Source organism: Sceloporus undulatus, chromosome 1, assembly GCF_019175285.1.
Source record: "Sceloporus undulatus isolate JIND9_A2432 ecotype Alabama chromosome 1, SceUnd_v1.1, whole genome shotgun sequence".
Classification (NCBI taxonomy): domain Eukaryota; kingdom Metazoa; phylum Chordata; class Lepidosauria; order Squamata; family Phrynosomatidae; genus Sceloporus; species Sceloporus undulatus.
In genome coordinates this window covers 281,227,210-281,239,946 of record NC_056522.1, presented here as the reverse complement: position 1 = coordinate 281,239,946, position 12,737 = coordinate 281,227,210, and the positions used below count along the sequence as shown (strand labels likewise).

General features: G+C 44.0%; 1 protein-coding gene across 1 annotated transcript in view; it reads right to left on the bottom strand.

Moving 5' to 3' along the window:
* The window catches only part of ARNTL (aryl hydrocarbon receptor nuclear translocator like), a 72,656-nt gene extending 62,585 nt beyond the window's left edge, over positions 1-10,071 (bottom strand). The window contains 1 exon segment of the mRNA XM_042447105.1: positions 9,922-10,071. The gene's annotated coding sequence lies outside the window, so the exon portion shown is untranslated.
* Between the last annotated feature and the right edge of the window lie 2,666 nt (positions 10,072-12,737).

Here is a 12,737-nt window from a genome sequence, read left to right as displayed (position 1 = left end):
CAGACATACATGCCATTGGCATGAGAATGAAATGAAATTCTTTATTATACTCAAAGACCAGCATCAATATAAAATATAACATAGAAAAATCAAATAATACACATAAAAAGATTGCTTGGGATAAAAATCTTGCCAACTAGAAATGTAAATAATTCATTTCCGTTACATTTAAGATAGCTTCATTTAAAATAAAATAAAATAAAAATAAACCTTTATGGGCTTCCGCCCTTAAGATAGAAATAATAAAGATAGATTAGCAATATCAGATTTTTACCAATCATGCAGTACCAGACATGACACAATATTATGTGTTTAACTTTGATCAGTTGTTCTTTTCCTAAAAATAATTGCTAGTGCAGAAAATTGTGCCACTTTATAAGTTATATGCGAGTTCCAGTCTGACAACAGGTAATTTAAATAAAAAGCTTCAGATCTCCCAGGTACTTTCAAAAGTATAGGAGTGATCAAATCTCTGTGAGCATTGCCATAAAAAGGGCAGTGAAACAATACATGTCCAACATTTTCTATATCTCCTGAGTTACAGGGGCATGTTCGCTCATGAACAGGAGTCTTACTAAATTTACCCTCCAGTAATGCTGATGGAAGAACGTTTAATCTAGCCAGTGCAAAAGCTATTCTATATCTGGGGATCGATAGGTTCGTGATGTACTTTGGCACAGTAAGTGGTCCTATTCTTTCCCAATAAGAAAAATAGTTTGCAGACTGAGTTCTATGGTTTTGGAATTCTGTGTCCTTTACGCGCTGCATAATGGCTGTTTTAATTTTAGAATATCCCATAGGCTGAAGGGCGTTAGTCGTGAGTCCCAGATTTTGGAGTTTTGTAGTCAGAGAGTTTTTCCATTTAGATTGAAAAGTATTGGCCAAAATTAATGGCGTAAGTCCCACAGGAAGAAAAGTCAACTTTAGCCAGAAATTCACAGTAAGCATCAATATTTGGGCTTCCATAGAAATTTGTCCTGTCTCCAACCTGAGTATTATATTTGGGATGCATGTTGGAATCCTTGTAATTACTCTTAAAAATTTGGTTTGTGCTACTTTGAATGAGTTGTAATCATTAAGCGTGTACAGCTGACAGTCATACAGCATCTGGGAAATTATTTTGCTGATGAATACTTGGATGGCTGCAGGGACATACTGGCCACTTTTAGAACAGAAAAAGGAAAGAAGTGCTTTGGTACTTCTTTGGGCACCTGCAATGGCATGCTTCGTTTGCAGATGCCATGATCCTGTTGACTGGAAGGTTATCCCTAAGTATTTGTATGAGGTAACCTGATCTATTTGATGGTCGTCGATCTGCCATTTATGTTTGGTCTTTTTCTTATTAAATACCATAACCTTTGTTTTGTTGTAGTTTATGATCAACAGTTCATCTTTACAGTAGGCAGCAAGAGCGCTTAAGAGGCGTCTCAGACCTATTCTTGTCTGCGATAGAAGCACCAGATCATCAGCATATAATAGCAGTTATCGGCCTATCTGCTAAACAAGGGGAGTGAGATTTTATCGATTCCAAGCAATGAACTAAAGAGTTGATATAGAAGTTGAATAAAATGGGGGCTAGTATGCAGCCCTGTCTTACTCCATGTGAATTCAAATTCAAAATTCTTTGTGTATGGAAATGAAGTAGCAAGCCCAGTTATAAGGATGGATGGCCGTTTGTGGACAAAGGCATTGAAAATTAGCCTTTGTTTGTGGAAATGAAGTGGCTAATCCATCTTGACACAGGCTAGCTAGTTCCTATGCCAAACTGGGACAAACGTAGGGGCCATTCAGACTACGTTTTACCCCAGATCAGGAACCGAATTATGCATGTGGAGTTCATATTCATCCCGAATCTCCCACAAGCGAATCTGAGGCTTGCATGCCTGTTCCGAGGCAAATGCCCCTTAGTGCGGGTCATTTGGAAGCAGAGTAAAAGATGTATCTATTTTTTAAAAACCGGGTTCGACGATCATGATCGGGGCAAGTTCAGGGGAAGGATTTAGGTCAGAGGGAGGGCAGAACATTCCCTCCCCTTCATCAGGGCGGAGGAGGAGGAGGAGGAAGGAGCTGGGGGGAAGAAGGGATGCCAGGCAATCGGGGTGACTGACGGAGCCTAGGAGCCGGAGGAAGGATGCAAAGGGTGATCGGGGTGCCTGAGAAAGGGTCAAGTTCAGGGTAGGTAAAAGGGAGGGCACAGAATGGAACAAGCCTCTCTCTCGCACCAGGCAGCTCTTTTTTTATTTTTTATATATTGAACAATCTATGTGCATAGTTCTACGGGTAGATACTTATATAGATAGAATGTGTCCGCTTGTGCTACTTTCCCTTTCATTTGCTCGCTCCCAGCAGCACGCACTTTGCAAAAGGCTATTTTTCTAAATGCTACAAATGTTTCTCTCTCAATTTGGCAAATTGATACAGAATGCTTTTGCTACTGTCTGTAAAGAACTGGGCTGGCTGAGGGAAAGCAAAGGATGCCGAAATGGTATTCCGAGGTGAGGAATTTATTAATTAATTATATGTGTATGAGGCATTGGGGTCGCAAGGAGGAAGATGCAGATGCATTAGATTGTATTTTGGAGTTGAAAACGGGGGCAGGGGAGATCCATAATCTGTAGTGACCCAAATACACACAACACAAACACACCTGGAGGTTTTTAAATTTGACAGCATCTGTGAATACTGGTGCCTGTTTTTTGTTTTTTTTTAAAAAAGGAGGGGGGAAGCACATAGTCAGTGGCCCAATCGCTGTAGGAAACCTCACCTCAATGAAAGCAGAAATAAATTAGATTGACAGCAAAGGAGCCTTTTTTAAAAACAGGTTGGCAAATGAGAACTCTCCCCAGAGCTGCATGGCATTCAGGGTTAAATTACCCTGAGGTAAATACTGGGCACTTGCTTCCGGAGGGATTCGGGGGGAGGGGATCGGATCTACCCAGTTCCATCCAACACAAATAGGTGAGTCTGAATGGGGCCGTAAGATTTTAAGTACAAGATAGTACAGTCAGAGCTCCATATTCTGACTCTGGGCTTCCTTTTTCTCTGGGCTTCCTTTTTCTCACCTCCGTCCTTTAATCTCTGTCCAGCATTCAGCTGCACGCATTATCACTTCCACCCACCGCTCTGACCACATCTCTCCTGTCTTGGCATCCATTCACTGGCTCCCTCTCCCCTTCCGCATTCAGTATAAGCTCCTGCTGTTGACATTTAAAGCCCTCCATGGACTGGCCCCTCCTTACTTATCAGACCTTCTTTCTCCTCACCTTCCCACCAGGGCCCTCCATTCTGGTAGTCAAGGTCTGCTGTCCCAGCCCAGGATTTCCCCTGCCCCATCTCGGATTCGCCCCTTTTCACTTGCTGCCCCTCACTCCTGGAACCTTCTTCCTCCACAAGCAAGAGCCATCACTTCTTTAACCAGCTTCAAAACGGAGTTGAAAACCATCCTATTCAGTGAAGCCTTCCCAGGCATCGCATAATTGTCGCTTACTATCTGATGTTCTGTTGTTGGCTGTTTATCGATCCATTTCCTGTATTGCTATGTACTGTATATGCATTATCCTACTTGAGAGTATGTATTTTCCCTGGATAATGATTAACCTTCCATTTTGAAGCCAAGCCCTCCCTTCAGTCCATCTGCCTTGGTCCAGGCCTCGGAGGTTGAGAGGAACTGCTGGACCTCTTACCCTTTCCCGTCACCACCCCCTTCTCCTTCTGTGTCATGTCTTTTTAGATTGTAAGCCTGAGGGCAGGGAACCGTCTAACTAAAAAGATTGCATGTACAGCGCTGTGTAAATTTACAGCGCTTCATAAATAAAGGTTAATAATAAAATAATAATATTTGCGGCTTTGATTTTTGCGGCTTTGATTAATATGTTCTCTTTAGGAATCTCTAGGTTCTCCAATGCAACTGTGCTGGAAATGGATCATAGAGTTGTGCTGGAGGACTTAGAGGTTACTAGACAAAACATTTCTCTAGGCATTTGTAGGTCCTCCGGTATGATTCTGTGGTCAACCTCTGGCAGATGTTGACCACAGACTTGCACTGGAGGACCTAGAAATTCCTATATATATATATATATATATCTTTTCAAGGTATAATTGCTATTGGTTTGTACCAACGTTTATAAAGTGCACTGACATTTTGCAATAGTTGTGAAATTTCCGTCTACCCATTCCTGATTTTCCCTTGTTAACCAGAAAGCTTTCTTCATAGTTCTCATACTATTGCATATGGTTATTAATACTGTTTATATATCTGGGCAGCATCTTCAAGAACATGGCCTAAGAAAATATCCGCTAGCCTGATCCTTTCTAGGATAAAAGATCTTCACCTACATGACAACAGTGGGCCCCTTTGCATTGCATGGTACACAGCAAATGGTCAATTCTGCTTCAGTGGGGAAAAGAAAAGCATTCCATAGATTCCCTATCTGTGTTTAATTATTACATCAAGTGCCATCAATTTTATACTTGTAAGCTATATCAGTTTTACTGGTTACAGACTTCAACTTGTACTGCATGTCATGAGTTTTGAGAATGCCTACAAAAATACACTAATGGACCCCTAACTTTGTACGTAATCCTCTAAAAAATGACTGACATGTTTTAGAACTCAGTATATCTGCCTCCTTCCCACTGAATCTTGAAAGCTGACCAAATACAGTCTTAACAATGCCATGCCTCTTGTTTACAAGTGCTCCACACAACAGATCCCCAGTCTCTCCCACACTGGGATCGTTTTATAGAAGACTCAGTTCCCCCCTGTTTAGGTCAGCTCTTTGATGATAGTGATATAAAGCAAGCAGGAAGTTTAAAAGCCTAATATTTTCCTTACTAATGCATTCTATTCTAATTTTAAATTAATGACATATTTTATGGTTATTAACCTAAAACCTGAGTAGGCTTCAAGCAAAATAGGTTTCTGGACCTATACAGCTCAGCAACATCAAACGATGTGAAAAGTATGTCTTTGCACTGCAGTAATTAGCACATTTTTTAAAAAGTAATCCCTATTGATTTTTAGAAACTACAAGACTATCTCAGACAAACAGTTGAAAAGACTGATACACACACACACACACACACACACACACACACACACACACATATATATAAAAACAAATAATTTGTTATATGGGATCCACAAGTATGCCCTAACATTTCTGTTGCAAAAATATATTTTCTTAGCACTCAAGTCAAAATACAATTTCTTGTCAAAGTATTCTTTGTTATTGTGAGTGCTGTGTAAACTGTGCTTGCATGAATTCAGTGGGCACTTACTGGATGGTGCCTGTGGCATAAGTGATGACACACAATGCTTCCTGCCCTGTGCCCATGCTATTTATGGAACCTATTTTTGAAATACATGCACTCGGTGGTCGTGTGCTTCCTACCATTCTACCATAGCACTAGAGCACTGTTGCAGCACCAGTTTATTTCCTTTTTACTTTCAGAAAGCATTAAGCTTTTATTCACTTTTCCCTACACTGCTTTGCCACTTGATTTTTTAAAAAAACTAGCATTTATTATAGAACATCTCTGTGCATTTTTACAGAGAATTCAGAGTCTCACCAAATTCAGTGGGATGAATAAATGTGTACAGGTCTTCCAACAATGGGGAATTACTAAATCTGTGCATTTCAAGGCACAAGGCTATAGCAATAATCTAGACTTGTGTACAAAAAATAAACACAAAAACATGTAGATGAACATCGGTACGGCTATTTCTCTGGCAAGGAGCTTTCATCAACTAATTGTACTCAGGATCTCATTTTAATGATGTTATCTAGGGACTACTGAGAGTACAGACCGAATATTTTGCCTATTTGTTCGTAAGGCTTGGAGAGGCTCTTATTTCCAAATAAGTCTGCAGTCCTATTCATATTTGTTTGGAAGTAATTGTCACTGAGAGATTTCTGAGTAATTCAAGAGATCTTACATCTGAGCAAGTCCAATTAAGGCTATGGCTTAAATCCAATTGTTAGTCCCATTAGAATGAACCTATTTAATCAACTGCTGAATAATAAGTCGACACTTATGTAAATATCATTAGTTAAATGGATTTAGTCTAGGTAGGACTAGCAACTGGATTTAGGTCTACAGCCTTAATAAATTATAATGCACTAAGCCAAACTACAGATATATCTACTCAGTAAATTTCAACCATTCTTCAGCAGAATCTCTCTCTGTGCTCCAGTCCTTAGGACTGGATCGTGGCTTTGGCGTGGCTTCCAGACTCTTAGGATGCTTGCATCATTTAAACAGCATACTTCCAAGGTGACCCCAAGGAGCTTTATTTTGGTCTGTCTGTCTGGGGTCTAATTCTCTATCTCCACATTGCCCTTATTGCTGGCAAATACAAATTTCCTCTCTGTTTCAAGTAAAACAGAATACAGTGGCGATCCGTTCCGGATCTCCCCTCCGCCTAAGGCAGGGGTAGGCAACCTGCGGCCCACGGGCCGGATGCGGCCTGGCGAGGCCTTGGGACCGGCCCCAGCCCAGTCCTGCCGCTGATTGCCGCCAGGGCCTTTGGCCTCTCGCGCGCAGGAGCAAAGGGGGCAATTGTCTATAGACGCCTCAGAAACATGCATTTATATTAACATTTTTTAAAAAAGTCAGCAATTTTTTTTGCATGTCCTCCACTTTTTTTAAAAAAGTGTCCACCATTTGCAAATGTTGTCCTACATTTGTCCCGGTTTATTTCTTTATTTAATTTTTTTTAAAAAAATTATTTAATTATTTATTTTTTGGCTTCGGCCCCCCCAGTTGTCTGAGGGACAGCAACCCGGCCCCCGGCTCAAAAAGGTTGCCTACCCCTGGCCTAAGGCAAAAAACACATATGTTCATGGTGCACCATTCATTTTATTGCTGCGCGGCTTCAGCATAAGTTGAAAGCTGTGTTGTATAGTAATGGTATAGTAATGTTACAGAGCAAGCAGAGACAGAGGAAATCTCTCATATGAACTAAGTTCAGGAACCCTACTTTTTAAAAAGGGGTTTGCTCTTGAAGGAAGACTCAAGCATGTTTCAAAAAGAGATGCATCATCTAATATATCTAATACACTTGTCCCTCCACATTCGCTGGGGTTAGGGGCACAGGACCCCCATGAATGTGGAAAAACTGCAAATAACAAAAATGCTATGTTTTAACCTGAGGGAACACCTCTCTGGGAATGTCTAGGTCTTCCAGTGCAACTCTGTGGTCAACATCTGCCAGACACTGACCACAGAATTGCACTGGAGGAGCCACAAATGCATAGTGGAGCGTTCTCTCTAGGAATCTCTAGGTCCCTCAGTGCAAAGTTTGGTTAAAGTTGACCATAGAGTTGTACTGGAGGACCTAGATATTCCTAGAGAGAACATATTAATAAAATCTGTGAATAAATCAAATCCGCAAAAAGTCATAACCGCAAATGTGGCGGGACGAGTGTAACCTTGGTCCACTCAATAATTAGCCAAAATAATTTCTTGGATCAGAATACCATCTCCATTCCCTGAGCAGTGACAATAATTGAGTTTCACCATGAAATTATCATCATCATGCAGAAAGAGAGATGGGAAAGCTATATCAAACAAGTGATGTGGCACTGGTCAAACTAAGGACAACCATGGCAAAGCTTTTAGAAATGTCAGATGTTTGGTGGATACTCTTTCACATAGAGGGAGAAAAAACAAACAAACAAAAGCCAACAAAATGGATAAATCATTTTGCAACATAATAAAACAGAACTATTTCCCTTGCTGATAAAACTAAAGCAGACAAGAATATATTCAGAATATACCGTATACATCTTGTATACAATTATTGGGGAGTTAAACAGGACTTCGTTCCCAATAAATAGGTTTCCCTCCTGAAGAAACTAGGAGCCCCATTTACCTTTTGTCCCTCCTAGCCTCTTCCTGGGTTTCTATAAGCTGTACTTTAAAATTTGTTGAATTAATATATTTCTTCCACCATCCATGACAAAGTTTAAAGGGGGGGGGGGGGGCAGCCAACTGTGGCATTCCTTAAGAGATGCTCAACCACCAGAAACTTTTGTTCCCAAAACAATAACTAGAACAGAAAGCCAACTCTGGTGTTGGAACGACAACCCCATCCTGTAGCACGCTGGACAGGAATTTTGCCCAAACTGAAAAATAGGAAAGGCTTCAGAATGTATGGCACTGGAGGTAGATGAGCTTAGATGGGTGTTGAGGGAGACAATGCTGTATGAAGAGGCTCAGATCACCTGTTGGCTCCAAGAAAGTGAAACTAGGGCTGCATCCACATTGGAGAAATAACCTGGTTTGGCACTGCTTTAACTTGTCTGGCTCAAGACTATGGAATTCTGGGAGTTGGAGTTTGTTGTGGGGCCCAGAGGAGAGCTCCCATTTCTTTCTCTCTCCTGGGCAAATGCCCCAGCCATACAACCTAGAGAACCTGGGGATGGAGAATCCTCTCCCTCAGTCTCGCTCTCCTTGTCTTTCCCTGCAATAGATAACATGTCAAGAAATGCACACATGCACCCATTGCCCACTTTGCCCTGAAATTAATGCCGCAGTTGCTGGCTCCAAAGAGTGGGGTAACCCCAGCAGAAGTGAGACAAAGCGTGGCGGCAGCCTCCAAAGAGAGGAATGTCGATGGAGCTCTCTCGCTCAAGTTGCCACATTATGCACAAACAGGCAGCCCAGGGAGAGGAGTGGTTCCAGCCTTGTTGGACTACTGGGACACTGGCCTTGGCCATGTAAACCCACTGCTGTTGACACTGGGCAAGTCACACTCTCTCGGCCTCAGACGATGTCCATGGCAAACCCTCTCTGAAGAAACCTTGCCAAGAATGCCCCATGACAGGGAAAGAATTTGAAGGCACACAACAACAACAACAACAACAACGTGGGTGACCAAGAGCTGTATGGTGTGTTTGTTTGTTGGTGGTGGGGCCTTCTTTGTAGTAAGGTAAGGATAAGGGAAGAGGGCCAGCATGGCTTAGCGGTTTGAATGTTGGACTAGGACTAGGTTACAAGAGGTTGGCAGATGATGACCTGAAACATAGCTGCTGTTCTAACAGACTCCCTGATGGCCATGGAAACCCACTGGGAGACCTTGGCCTCCTCAGGGGAAGGCAATGGCAAACCCACTCTGAAGAATCCTGGCCAAGAAAACCTAGTCAAAGATTCCCCAGAAGATGGAAATGGCTTGAAGGCACACATCACACACACAGAAAGAGAGAGAGAGAGATTCAGCATAGTGCAATGGCTTGTAAGTTGGACTAGAACACTTGTGAGGCCAGGGTTCGAATCCTGGTTCAGCCATGGAAACCCACTGGGCGACATTGGGCAAGTCACACTCTCTCAGCCTCCTCAGGGGAAGGCAATGGCAAAACAAGCAAACTTTGCCAGTAAGAAAGCGCCATGCTGGGTTTGCCTTAGGGTCACCATTAGAAGAAGCTTGTTTCTGGCACCAGTTCCTGACACTCCATTTTCCCTGGATGTACAAATGACACCATACTTGCCCATGGGGAACACTGGAGAGGTTTCCTATGCTTCTCTATGGACAAGTAATTCCCAATGTTTCCCTATGGCCAAGTATCTCCCAATGTATGGGCAAAGTTTCCCTATGGGCCCGTGACCGCCCTATAAGTCGGAAAGGCACACAACAACAACAACAACAACAACGCCTCCCAGCCCTCCCAGAACCATGCAGCACACACACAAGAAGAGCAAAGGTAAGGAAAGGAGGGCACGCGCCCCGTGGCTGCCTCTCCGCCCCCTGAAGAAAGGGAAGCCCAAAAGGAAAAGCGCCCCGACTTAAAAGACTGCCCCCCAAAATGTTCCCTCTCTCCCGCTTTCCTCAACCAGAGGAGGAGGAGGAGGAATCCCCTTCTCCCGCATTACACTACAGCAGCGGGAACCTCCTCCTCCTCCATGCCCCCATTTCCTCACCCCTCAGGAAGGCGCCCCCTCTTCCTCTTCCTCCTCAGAGCGGCGCGAGGAGCAGCAGCAGCAGCAGCCCCTGTTCCTGACCTACTTTCCGCCTGCCTTTGCCACTGAACGTCGCACCACTAACCTACTTTCCAACCAATGGCTTCTCCCCCCGCAACAGAGGCCCGGCCCGCCTCCCAGCCAATCGCGGAGCGCCTTGCGCTAGCTCTTCCCACGCGCCACCCAATCAGTGAAGCCGAGAGCTCCCTCGAGGCCCGCCTTTCGGCCCAAACCAGCCAATCCCGTATCGCCTAGGTCGAAGATGGATAGTTGGGTATAGGAAAGAGTGGGGGGAGGAGTAAAGGCTCCCGCTTGATTAAAGGACTCTAAACAAGCCGAGGGCAGGGGCGGGGCGAGTGTGGAGGCTCGCTTCCTGTGTGCCGGCCTGTTGTTGCTCCGGCTAACGGTTGCGTAAGGGACTGTTGGGGCCGGCCGTGGGACCCGGATGTAGCGCCGCTGAGGCGCTCCCTTGTGCGCGCGCGCTGCGCTATCGTCACAAAGAGGCCGCCAGTAGCCGTTGAGGGGACCCCGCCGTTGCCTAGGCGACCCCCGGCCCCGCCCTCTTCCCTTTGGTTGCGAGTTCCTCTCAGAGGCTTCCCCTTTCTCGTCCCAATCAGTCTCTCTGATGCTGCTGCTGCTGCGCTGCAGAATCCCACTTTAACTGCCATGGCTGCGTCCTGTGGAATCCTGGGATTTGTAGTTTGTGGCAGCAGAGCCCTCTGGGGGCATCCCTCTTCTCCTTTTGCCTCAGGTCTTTTTAGATTGTAAGCCTGAAGGCGGGGGCGCTGTGAAGGTTGGCAGCCTCCAAACAGTTCAGACACACAAAAAGTTTTCTTTGTGCCCCACTTAATTCTCTGCCAGGGATGCTCCTAAAACACCTCCTCGTTCCTAGTCAGGCCAAGGGGGAGAGTGGGAACGGAAGGCTTACTGCTCAGCGTGGAGGAGGAAACAGAAATGGCGGCCACGGAAGTCTAGAGAACGAGGAAATTGAAACCTTAAAGGACCTTAGGACGCATGCACCATTTAAACAGCATACCTACAAAGTGACCCAAAGCAGCTTTATTTTGGCCTGCCATCTTTGCCTCCATAGAAATTTCAGGCTTGATCTGTTCTGGGGCCCACCTGTTTGTTCTTTGTGCTGTCCGTGGGACCCTCAGCACTCCTCTCCAGCACCACGTCTCAAAGGAATGTATTCTCTTGTTGTCCGTTTTCTTGATTTGTCCAGCTCCCCCATCCATACGTGGCAATGGGGAATGCCATTGCTTGTATGATTCTGGCTTTCATGTTTAGTTATATATCTTTGCACTTTAAGACCTTTAGGACTGAAGAGCGGGATATAAATACTATAAATAAGTAAATTCTATCTAGGATCAAATATTGACCAGAACAGTGGCTGCAGCCAAGAAAGAAGAAGAAGACTAGGAATGGTAAGGAACTAGACAAGTTCCTAAAGAGTGAAGATATGCACCTCCTGAGCAATAAAGTCAGAATCATCCAAGCCATTGTATTCCCTATCCCCATGTACAGATATGAGAACTGGACAGTGAAGAAAGTAGATAGGAAGGAAATTAAATCATGTGAGATGTGGCGCTGCAGAAGAGTACTGAGGATGCTAAAAAGACAAACAAATGGGTCCTAGAGCAGATCAAGCAAGAAGTCTTAGAAACCAAGATGCTCAAGTTGAAGCTTTGGTCGCATAATGAGAAGACACGGCTCACTTGAAAAGGCAACAATACTAGGAAAGGTAGAGGGGAAGACTACGGATGGATGGACTCAATCAGGAGGGTCAGAGGCACGGGTCTGCAGGGCCTGAGCAGAGCAGTGGAAGATAGGGAGTCTTGGGGGTGATCCACAGGGGTGCCATGGGTTGGGATCAGTTCGAGGGCTGCTAACAACAACAAACCACTCTGAAAGCCTTTGTGGCTGAAGAGCAGAGAAGAAATACTCTAAATAAATAAATAAGGCTAAATAGCTCACAAAGCTACAGATCCCAAAATTCCACAGCATTAAGCCATGCCTGTTCAAGTGGGGTCAAGCAGCGTTAATTCTGCCCTGTAGATACATCCATTACTCCGGGCAAATCCTGCCCAGAGAATGAGGCTGCCTTTGCTATTAAGTCTTTCTCATTTCCTTCCAAGCTTCTTGGGATCCTGGGTGTGGCAGGGACAAAATGGTAGATCCCGGTGTACTGGTAGTTCTCTGTATAGCCTATAGTAGTATAATTTATATGACTCATTTATGTCCTTCTTTCCTCCCAATAATGTGTTCTGAGGTGGCTTATGAACTGGAGTAAGAAAGTAGACAGGTAGAGTAAGAAAATGAATATTTCTGACTCTCTGTCAAGAGCAGCAACAAGTTGACCCTGCCGACTGCATTATACTGTTGGGGGCTTGGGGTAATCTGGAGTGGATTTTTATACGGAGATGAATGTGATCTTTTTTCCTGGCATAGTATAGTTCTAGTTCACCGCAGGACCAAAAATGCTAATATACTACAAAGAAGATTTAAAGGGAATTTGTTTTGAGTACTAGAGTTCCAGCGTGCTGTAGTGATCTGAGTGTTCCTTTTTCATTTGCAAATTATGTTTAAAGGACATGAATACTACTACTAATAATAATAATAAAATTTATTTTTATCCCACCGCTCTGCACAACGCAACCAGGGCGGCTTACAACATTAAAATATACATTCCATAACATAACCCCTCCAATCCCACCCCTCCTTAAAATACAATTAAACCAATTACAATTAAACCATACTTAAAAACAGTAGCAATA